The following is a 12,613-nucleotide window of genomic DNA, read 5'->3' as shown; positions in this document are numbered from 1 at the left end:
TGTTCTACGTTGTGAAACTAAGTCTGTCTTATTTCAACTACCAAAGGAAGAACTTCTGAGGGAACAATGGTTACAATTAATTTTTCAAATGATACCAAAGGAGTATAACCCCAGGGTTTTACTGTGCGTGCGTCATTTCACCGAAGATTGCTTCAATAATCTTGGAGCGTTCACTTGCAGGATATGTGAAACGACTATCCTTGAAAGAGGGGGCAATACCAACCTTATTTGGACCTGTTAGCTCCACCGAATCACAACCTGTAAGTGTGACTATTTATTTTTGTCTTAACTTCAAGAAATATTTGTGTACCTTATGTCTGTGTTTAGCTAATGCATATAACGCTATCATTAGCATGTACCGTTATTTCTGGGGTATTACAGTTTGTTTATCTTGCTATTAACTTGGCTAATTTAATTGTTCAATCTATTAATTATTCATTATTTTAATTAATTATTCTATCAATTATCATTGTCAGGGCAGTCGTGGCCTAATGGTTAGAGAGTCGGACTCGTGACCAGAAGGTTGCCGGGTTCGATCCGCAGGGCCGGCGGGTAACGAGCAAGGCACTTGAGCAAGGCACCTTACCCCTACTTGCTCCCCGGGTGCTGCAGTGATAGCTGCCCACTGCTCCGGGTGTACGTGTGTTCACCACTTGCTGTGCGTGTGTTCACTACTCTCTGGATGGGCTAAATGCAGAGGTCACATTTCGGGTATGGGTCACCATACCTGACAAATAGGTCACTTTCACTTAACTCTCAAAGTATTTATTTCAAAAACTGAGTCGAGTACTATCTGTATTGTAATAACATCTGAAGATACGAACACCGTACACTGTATGCAGTGTCAACTAGTCCAAGACACATGATGAACGCGTTTGACCAATCACAACAGACTACACCATCTGACCAAACACATGACACTAGGCTAGCGGATAGGAGGGGACTAGACGGATGAATCGCGGAACGAATCATTTGAGAGTCAGACAAGGAGTATGGTAAGAATAACTGCCTATTATTACGACATAATAGTGTTTTTACACCTTGTATGTACATAAACTTGTTGTTGGACACTCCATAAACCAAAGTAGGACCTTAAAAATCATATGCTACTTACTCTTTAAATAAACAAATTAAATTATTTGTTTACTGTGTACAGAGAATTTTAAGGCTCCTCCGGTAAGCAGTTGTCTGCGCAAGTCAATTTGATAGCTGCCCACTGCTCCGGGTGTACGTGTGTTCACCACTTGCTGTGCGTGTGTTCACTACTCTCTGGATGGGTTAAATGCAAAGGTCACATTTCAGGTATGGGTCACCATACCTGACAAATAGGTCACTTTCACTTAACTCTCAAAGTATATATTTCAAAAACTGAGTCGAGTACTATCTGTATTGTAATAACATCTGAAGATACGAACACAGTACACTGTATGCAGTGTCAACTAGTCCAAGACACATGATGAACGCGTTTGACCAATCACAACAGACTACACCATCTGACCAAAGACATGACACTAGGCTAGCGGATAGGAGGGGACTAGACGGATGAATCGCGGAACGAATCATTTGAGAGTCAGACAAGGAGTATGGTAAGAATAATAGTGTTTTTACACCTTGTATGTACATAAACTATGGAGTTGGACACTCCATAAACCAAAGTAGGACCTTAAAAATCATATGCTACTTACTCTTTAAATAAACACATTAAATTATTTGTTTACTGTGTACAGAGAATTTTAAGGCTCCTCCGGTAAGCAGTTGTCTGCGCAAGTCAATTTGATAGCTGCACATTTGCTATATACATTTAGGTATTAAACAAACATTTTTATTTAGGATATGCACTGGTGTTTACTCACTGTCTTTAAAACTAATTTTACAATCTATGATGATCTGATGATCATGAAATGTCTCTCGCATGCATACTAGACTGCTTCACGTTTCGTCTCTGAGTATCTTTGCTTACATTCAGTTAAACTGCGACATAAAATATGGGAACATTTTCTCTGTTTTGTTCCTGTATCAACACAGCCCTGATGTTTACTGAACTCGCATCTGCAATGACCTTGGTCAGCAGTGGAGGCTGGTGCTAAAAATATTTGGGGGCGCAAACAACAACTGTCAGTAATGCAGGACTATAAATAGCCATTAATCAGGTGATCTATCATTATTACAGTCAATGTTAATACATGCAAATAAATGTACTATGAATCTTTGAATTGAATGTGGGTTTATTATCAGTAATGAAGTAATCAAGGTAATCATTCAAAAAAAAAAACACAACACACTATAGTTACCTAATCATTGGCCATTAACACTATTTGAAAATAAATTTTGCTCTCCTTTCTTTCTGACTTGCAAATTTCTCAATGACCTTCTGGTTAAAGTCAATTATCTCAGTCACCATTCTCTTCTCCATTGACAGCATGGCCAATGCATTTAGCCTCTCATGGGTCATGCTATTTCTCAGAAAAGTCTTAACTCTTTTCAAAGTTGAGAAACACCTCTCAGCCTCTGCTGTGGTCATGGGAGTGGTGATGGGGATCTTTAGGAGAGTGACAGTCTCTGAAAAGACTTCTTCAAGATTGTTCTCCTTAAACAGCTGCAGTAGTTTCACAGCACCACAACAGGTTCTGAACTCTTCCTTGCAGTAGATGAGACTAAGCTCTGTCTCTAGCTTACTCCCATTGAGCACTGGATACGCCTTCAAAGTCCTACTCAGTGCATCTTTAGGAAACGCCACTGTGTACTGTTCAAACCTGTCTGCTTGCAGCAGGGTNAACTTTGATTGTTTTGCTTGTAGTCAATGTGTCTCATGTACAGCTGCTTTGTAACAATGAAAATTGTAAAAGCGCTATATAAATAAAGTTGAGTTGAGTACTGGGAGGCTATTGCCTCCCACCATTCAGGATTGGTGGTACAAGGCCTCCGGGTAGTGGTTGTACCGTCCATGTGCTGTCTGCTGGGTTCGGTTGTATGGGATTACTTTTGTGTCAATAAAAATGAACGCAAACTTTAAAAAACGAACAAAAATATACACTGAGAAAGAAAAACATTTTGATAATGAAAACAAACTCAATTGCAAGAATGTGACATGATTTTCAAATAAACTGCTATTTTTCTTAACAATTTTCTAAGTTTTGTTTTTGCAAATAATAGTTTTGAATTCGCTGCTTTTTTCAGATTTTTCATTTGCGAATTCCGAGTTTTCGTTTACGCTTCTCAAGTTTTTGTTCGCCTTTCTGGCACAAATCTCACGTGTAGGCGGGACTTATGGCCGCTTTACGCTGATTGGCTAGTGAGTTTTTGCTTGATAGCTCCCTGTCAAGGAAGTCGATACTTAAAGAGTAAGTAGCATATGATTTTTAAGGTCCTACTTTGGTTTATGGAGTGTCCAACAACAAGTTTATGTACATACAAGGTGTAAAAACACTTATGTCGTAATAATAGGCCGTTATTCTTACCATACTTCTTGTCTGACTCTCAAATGATTCGTTCCGTGATTCATCCGTCTAGTCCCCTCCTATCCGCTAGCCTAGTGTCATGTGATTGGTCAGATGGTGTAGTCTGTTGTGATTGGTCAAACGCGTTCATCATGTGTCGCAAATGGAACGCCTACCATCATTACTGGATTACGGTTTACAGGTGGTTGGATGTCATAAAAATTATTTCATAAAACATTCTATTAAGTTCATAAATGTTGAAAGTATTTGGAAAATTAATTGATCCTTCTGCAGATGCCAGTAAGAAAAAAGACATTACTGAAAAAAAGACACAATTCTCTTGTAACAGTATTATACTTGGACTAGTTGACACGGCATACAGTGTACGGTGTTCGTATCTTCAGATGTTATTACAATACAGATAGTACTCGACTCGAGTTAATAGATTGAACAATTAAATTAGCCGAGTTAATAGCAAGATAAACAAACTGTAATACCCCAGAAATAACGGTACATGCTAATGATAGCGTTATATGCATTAGCTAAAAACAGACATAAGGTACACAAATATTTCTTGAAGTAAGACAAAAATAAATATTCACACTTACAGGTTGTGATTCGGTGGAGCTAACAGGTCCAAATAAGGTTGGTATTGCCCCCTCTTTCAAGGATAGTCGTTTCACATATCCTGCAGTGAACGCACCAAGATTATTGAAGCAATCTTCGGTGAAATGACGCGCGCACAGTAAAACCCTGGGGTTATACTCCTTTGGTATCGTTTGAAAAATGAATTGTAACCATTGTTCCCTCAGAAGTTCTTCCTTTGGTAGTTGAAATAAGACGGACTTAGTTTCACAACGTAGAACACAGGTTCTAGACATGATACACACGCATCACAAACGAGCGACAGTGTTTTGGGGGAGGAGAGACTATGTAGTGTATTTCGGGGAAACTATGAGTTTAACCACAGTAACATACGTATAATTAATTGTGATTAACCATTAATTATTTTATACACTTTAACCTGATGCAGCAGAGCTAATAACAGTGACAAACTAAAATGTACTCGTCCAGCGAGTGATCAGCAGGTCGTATATTAACTCTAAGAAACATTACTCCCCTGGCCTGGAAAAACAATATTCTTACTGTAGTACAGTACCACTTCAGAAATCTTAACGAAATCAACCAGTTTAAGTGACCTTGATATGTGATAAATAAACCCAGAAACAATTCGAGCGTGGATACACATGCGGTTTATTTATCTACACTACGGGGGAACTAAAACATATTACTAACATAGACCAGACATTAACAAACAAACATAAAAACATAAAACAGTAGAGAATAAAAGAACTAGATAAAGCAAAGAAAAAGGCAGTATTAAATCAGCTATTCACATCTGCACGAACCATCAAGGACAAATCTCCTTATTTAAAAGGGGCAAAGCTTATTCGCAACTGGTTAGCAATAGTTCAGATACTTGAATTGGCTTCTTTGTTTCTCGGGACACGTGCTGGCGCGCGTATCAAAGGGTCCTGATGCGTTCAGAGCGGGCCGTGAGTCCGTTGATTTAGCTTGAAGCAAAACTGCCTGAAGAAAGCTGTCTCTGAGGAGAGGCAGGTCTCGAGAGGTTGACAGAAAACGAGCGAGCGAACGCGCAGGAACGCGAACGCACCCAAGCAAACGAACATACACAAAAGAGCAAGCTTTCCTGCGTGTTCAGATGTTTTAACACAGAGGGCGTCACGCCCCTCCAAGGTGGGCGATCCAATGTGATGAGATAGTTTTGGGCGCGAAAACATGTTTCTTTGTCCGGCACACTAACTCATTTGCATTCATGGTCGCCTGGGAGTTTGGAGCAGGAATAGACTTAGAATAGAATAAAATGAGTATGGTATAAAATACATTACTGTGCTATACACCATATTCTAAGACATGAAAAGGGAAACACGTAGATATGAAACATGAAGGGGTTACAATTACATTGACATGTAGTTTGGACAAGAATGTAAATATACACAGAATACCACGACGCACACATGCATTGGAGGTTATATATTGAAGGTGAATAACGGGGAGACAAACATACAACGTGGGGGTATACGGATATGCACTTTAAACCAGTCTTTTGTTGCTAAATAGAGAGAAAGAGAGATTCTTTTGGAATAAACCGAGGCTCTCAGCTTGTGGGTGACATGGTTTTTGTCACTTTGGTGACCAGCCCTGTCCTCCCCCCCGAACCTCCTTTGAAGTCCAGGGGGGGGGTGTTTAGACAGGCCCATTTGCCCAGACTTGTCTGTGCCTGCTTGAAGTCCTGCTGAGAGGTTGCTGTGTTTTACGATCACAGATGGTAAACTTTGATCCGACCATACCCTACAACTAGTAGTGAAGTTTTCGCGGCAGTCCCAGCAAAAACGTAGGCGGGGACTATGTGTAGTGACGTAGATACGCGGCGGTTAGAGACTCGGACTAGCTCATGTCTTGTTTGCATGATTCAGAGTCGACTCCCATTTTTACAAGCCAATAACTTTGTTATTTATTCACCTTAGGACTTACAACTTGGCAGACAGCTTACTTTCAAACACGGCAACATAACACACTGCATGAAATGTAATTTTCATGATCTCATGCTACGTACTCTTTAAGACAGTACAGTGCAACGAATTTTAGAGAACGATCTGCATACTGTTATCTTTATTGTTTGTACTTAAAACTACTTATTTAGTTAGTATATTTGTAATTGGTATTTGAAGTTGTGGCTTGTTCGTTCTGTCAGGAATGACAGCGCAGGCAGCAATAAAGGGGTTAACAAAAACAACAATTTATTTGTAACAAAAACCCGTGAGGGGGTAAAACGACAACCAGGGGAGTATAACACACAGACAAGACAGGAACACTAACTAAAATACACTAGACTAAGACAACATATGACAAGGATAGACACTAACTAGACTGAACTAAACTCACGGGTCAGGAAACAGGAACGCGACAAGATATCCTTTAGGGAACAAACCATCAGGAAACAAGTAGTCAAACAAGCAGTACGAACAAGCACAGGACAAGAGACACAAGGGCATAATATAGGGAGACTAACGAAGGATAATTAACAAGGGACAGGTGTCGGGGATGAAACACTGATGGAAAGCTAAACGAGGAAACGTGAGGGGCGTGACCGACAATAATATGTTTCTCTCCACACAAAACAGGAGGCTCTGCCATGGTTTTGCCACAAGACCAAGAAAGACAGGACAAGAAGAGGCAGAACCACGACAGATTTTATTCACTCAATTTACTGCTCTTATCTCAAAACTAGGGGCTAAGACCCTTCTAATTTTAATAACTCCTGTTTCTTCCGAGCATTCTGACCTGTCAACATATTTTATTTTTACACAGAGATTAGTATATATGTTTGTAAAATAATGATGCTGGCATATTTCAATTCCATTTTATTCATATAAATATTAATTTATATTTCAATTTCAGGTGAAAATTGACATTTTTACCCTCCTCTACAAGTTAGTGGATTACTCGGCAAATATTCATCCATGACATTTAATATTTTGGCTTTCATCACTACTGATGTTGGTCTTGCTTCTGTAAAAATAAAAAATTGAGCGTTGATTTGACACGGAATGACCCAGTAAATGTAGAACTATTTTATGAATTTGAATTAGGGATGCAACAATACAGCTCACCCACGGTTCAATACGAACCTCGGTTTTTCACCCACGGCTTTCGGTTCGGTTCGGATGGCTTGGCACATTAAAGTGTTTTTTCATTGTTCTATGCTTATGTGACATGAACAGTAAAAAGTTGAGAAGAAAAAAAACAATTTTACTGAAATTCTCTTTATTTTACTTGACTTATTTTATTATCTTTAAGCAAAAATCAACTTGTACAAATTCCTGGTGTATTGAATAAATGTAAAGATTTACACTGGCAGCTCACAGCAGTTTTTGGTTTACTGTTCATCAACATGCCAGTAAAATAAGCTTCTTGAAGAGGTTTTGCACATCAGAGTATTTAAAATAATGAAAGTTAACGTGCGGTGCAAACACCAGCGCTCAATGGGAAAGGCCAAAGATAATATATTAACAAGGTCAGCCACTGCCATTGCAATAAATTGGAAGAAATGCAATGCTAAATAGCTTCCTGGAGGCGCTCTTGCTATGACGTAAATAGCTGTCCGAAAGGCCGCCGAGTGGCATGACTTTCATTAAATGGACTTTGGCATGGTGCTGTAGATGCTCTTTCTGCATGTGCTGGGTGATAGCAACGCGAACGTGCTGCTTTCATATGCAGTGTATAAAAACATTCTTGATGTGCCAAATTCGGACATTATCACTTTAGTACAACAGGCATACAATAAAGCCAGCCCGCGTCTGTTCATCAGCATTATACTCAACAGCACATTGCTTCTCATGTTGCAGGCAGCCTCGCTTCGATGCCCGACCACCACTCGCTATTTATATTACTCGTGGGGATGCGTTTATCTATCTCAGCGCACAGACATACAGACAAACACGGACAGAGCCAGTTCAGAGTGTAATTAAGCGCATGGAAATAATTTAAACGAAAACCAGAAAACCGCAATTCACTTACATGTATTGAACTGTGGAGGTCGTACCGAACAGTTCAATATTATATTGAGAATTGTGGCATCCCTAATTTGAATAAAGATGAGAATAGGAGTAGACTGTTAAATTTTGGTGTTCTTTTCTGTTGTTAGTGTTCTAACACAACAAAAAAGTTGACGTCAAAATGTTTTTGAAATGCATTAAGAAAAAAGTGAACAATCCAACTTTTTTTCAAAGCCTCAAGATGCTTTGCGCAAATTATGGGACTGATTTCTGGTTTAAATATAAACAAATGCTTCTCTGCAGTGTTTCTTTTTATTTATAGCAAAATGTGAACGTACACACACAGACAGCTTTTATAAACGACACCAGCAATACTAAAAAGCACATAAATTGCACAAAACATTATGTATATCTCGACTATTCAACATTTAAAATGCTTCTGATGTCTCCAAATCATTTTACAGGGGAATATTCTTTGTATAACTACAGTTCCTGCATCATTACAGTTAACACTTAATACCTGCAACACACTACTGCACAGTATTCAGCAGCCTTTTATAGAAAAAAATATTAAATTATATCAAGAATATACACAATATATTTGCCAGGGCCCCCAGCTAGTCTAGTGCCAGTAGGCTTGTGCGTTATTCTGTGCTTGCCTTTACCATAATAATATTGATTATGTGCAATTCAAAGATGTGAGAAATGTTTTTGTGTATTTAAAAGAGAACTGAAAAGCTTTACCAACAAGCATATCGGTTGAGAAATATAGTCCACAGTAGGGCTGTGCGATTTGATGAAAATATCTAATTGCGATTTTTTTGACAGACATTGCGATTGCGATTTTAACTTTTCTAATTAAAGCTTCAACTCAATATTGTTGTGTGGAGCACAGTATGGGTATAGTTACCCTGCTGAAAGAAAACAACAAAAAAAAACATTGCAGAAATTCTAATTGTTTCCATTAAAACCATTACAAAATTCATTTTTGTAGTGTGTTTTGGGCATTATTCAAATAGGGCTTACTGTTGTTCAATTGGTTCCCAACTTCCAGATTACATCACAACAATAGAATCCAAATACCAGTGTACACTATTATAGTTTCCATTAAAACAAATACAACTCCCATTGTAACCCTTAAATCCATAACATTTTCTATTGTGTTAGTGAATTAAAATAGTTCATAGGTTAACATAGGCTGATTTATTATTATTATTATAAGTATGTGGGATTTTTTAAAACAAGTAGAAAATGTGCTGAATGTTTAATTTCATCCGAGTGAAATTAGCAAAACGGTTAGATAGAATTTACATTTGTTTGAAACGCGGAGATAGGCGCGAGTTGACACAGAGTGCGCACGTGCATCAAGCCTCGGCCATATTGCCAGATGCCCGTGTGGAGCCGGCCTCAAGCACTATAAATGTCATTACGAAACAGGCTGTGTGTGTGCGTCAAATTTAAACGGCTTGTCCGTGAGACGCGGGGAAGAGTCGCGTGAGTATGACACAGGCTGTGTGCGCGGTCTTCTGAATTGGACAGTTCTTTAGTATTTATTTGCCTAATATGATCGATCTGACTCTGCAGATGCCATAATAACACACACTCTCTCTCTCCTGCCTTCTGTTTGTTTGTTTTTTTAATGACTTGTTTACGCAGTTGGCTAGGGCAGTGCTGATTAGGCATAATGGAGGTGCGCTCACTCAGTTGGTTAGCAAGAATGCCACTCAAAGCGGGCTTGGAACAGACGCGTTTCCTATATTTCACATCGCTTCCACATCGCTATGGGAGGCAAATCCTGCCAAATTTAAATAAATAAATTAAACGATGAAAATGAAAATGAAAACCAGATTAGCAATTTCATTATACACAACTGTACACAATATGTGCCAAAATGAAAAATAAAATGAAATTATTTTCATTTTCATTTTTACACTGACAATGCGTTATCCCTGTCAAATTGAAAAAGAAAATACAATTGGTGATTTGACATTTCATTTTCACTAAAATCTCGAGGCAAGACTTCCAATTTGAAAATGAAAAGGCAAATGTGAAAAATAAATTGTAAAAACATTTTTTACAAAGGTTTTATTAATGTTCACGCAATAATACTGACACAATTCAAATTAAAATGTAAACTTTGATTTTCATTTTATTTTATTTTCTCTTCTCTTTTATTTCATTTTCGTTTTCATTTTCTTGTTCACGGTCATGCAAATTACATGTTAATTAGTGGGTGTGGACGAGCGTCTGCATTACTGGGAACGCCCACAAAAAAACGTCATATCCGTTTATACGAACGAACGTGTGTAGACCTTGTCAGGCGCTTGGCCTTAGCGTTTTGTAATGATGACGATGACTGTGCCTGGTGCAATACCGAAAATTGTTGTGTGGTGTACTGCATCTCTGATAAGTTAACAGACGAACAAACTAAAGCATTGGAGAGCCTGTATCTCTAGCGTGCCCTGAAACATGCCGGAGCGCGATTGTCCCCACTCCGCCGCTGACCTGCTCTTACACTGTACATTACCATCCGCACCCGAGCACGCTATCATCATTACACTGTGACTGCTTTTAAGAAAACATAAACAAAGCGATCTTTCTCAGCACAATAGAATCCATCGTAATGTTTGGTTTGAGGTTGATAAGATGTGTTTAACCTCACGCGCGCTGTGCGCAGACCAATTCGCTTATGGTATCACAAGAGCGGCTCATATGTGTTTAAATCAGCCCCGCGTACTTCATTCATTATGATTATGAGCCAATCGTTATACGAAGCACTGCACTATGTTATGAATGCATGTTTTAAATGATGCGCCTGTTTAAATTCCTTGAAGTTCAGCTGTCATAGCAAAAAACATCTAATACGCACAGCACTATTAATTGATTCGAATGGTTTTTTTTGTCCCACGGCGCAGTGACACAGGCCTGCACTTATAAGTGTTGTAGGTATTAGATGTTTTTTTGGTATGACAGCTGAACTTCAAGGAATTTAAACAGGCGCATCATTTAAAACATGCATTCATAACATAGTGCAGCACTTTGTATAACGATTGGCTCATAATCATAATGAATGAAGTACGCGGGGCTGATTTAAACACATATGAGCCGCTCTTGTGATACCATAAGCGAATTGGTCTGCGCACAGCGCGCGTGAGGTTAAACACATCTTATCAACCTCAAACCAAACATTACGATGGATTCTATTGTGCTGAGAAAGATCGCTTTGTTTATGTTTTCTTAAAAGCAGTCACAGTGTAATGATGATAGCGTGCTCGGGTGCGGATGGTAATGTACAGTGTAAGAGCAGGTCAGCGGCGGAGTGGGGACAATCGCGCTCCGGCATGTTTCAGGGCATGCTAGAGATACGGGCTCTCCAATGCTTTAGTTTGTTCTCTGTTAACTTATCAGAGATGCAGTACACCACACAACAATTTTCGGTATTGCACCAGGCACAGTCATCGTCATCATTACAAAACGTTAAGGCCAAGCGCCTGACAAGGTCTACACACGTTCGTTCGAATAAACGGATATGACGTTTTTTGTGGGCGTTCCCAGTAATGCAGACGCTCGTCCACACCCACTAATTAACATGTAATTTGCATGACTGTGAACAAGAAAACGAAAATGAAAACGAAAATGAAATAAAAGAGAAGAGAAAATAAAATAAAATGAAAATCAAAGTTTACATTTTAATTTGAATTGTGTCAGTATTATTGCGTGAACATTAATAAAACCTTTGTAAAAAATGTTTTTACAATTTATTTTTCACATTTGCCTTTTCATTTTCAAATTGACAGTCTTGCCTCGAGATTTTAGTGAAAATGAAATGTCAAATCACCAATTGCATTTTCTTTTTCAATTTGACAGGGACAACGCATTGTCAGTGTAAAAATGAAAATGAAAATAAAATAATTTCATTTTATTTTTCATTTTGGCACATATTGTGCACGCAGTTGTGTATAATGAAATTGCTAATCTGGTTTTCATTTTCATCGTTTAATTTATTTATTTAAATTTGGCAGGATTTGCCTCCCATAAATCGCAGCCTCTTGCGATTAGCAAATCGCAACGTCTTACATCACGACAACATGAGGTTAAAATACATTAAAGAATCCTTGTTACATTTTTATTGAAGACCATACAGTGTATTAATGATTACATTAATCTTATTGAACACATAGGGTTAAAGGGTGCAAGGACCTTTAGTCTATAAGTGGTGCTAAATGTTTAACTATTTGCTTGAAATACAGGTGCTGGGAATATCATCAAAAAGTTGATTTATTTCACTAATTCCATTCAAAAAGTGAAACTTGTATATTATATTCATTCATTACACACAGACTGATATATTTCAAATGTTTATTTCTTTTAATTTGATGATTATAACTGACAACTAATGAAAATCCCAAATTCAGTATCTCAGAAAATTAGAATATTACTTAAGACCAATACAAAGAAAGGATTTTTAGAAATCTTGGCCAACTGAAAAGTATGAACATGAAAAGTATGAGCATGTACAGCACTCAATACTTAGTTGGGGCTCCTTTTGCCTGAATTACTGCAGCAATGCGGTGTGGCATGGAGTCGATCAGTCTG

The sequence above is a fragment of the Triplophysa rosa genome, unplaced genomic scaffold (genome assembly GCF_024868665.1).
Source record: "Triplophysa rosa unplaced genomic scaffold, Trosa_1v2 scaffold9_ERROPOS8756747, whole genome shotgun sequence".
NCBI lineage: Eukaryota > Metazoa > Chordata > Actinopteri > Cypriniformes > Nemacheilidae > Triplophysa > Triplophysa rosa.
Note: the sequence above shows the minus strand (reverse complement) of the source record.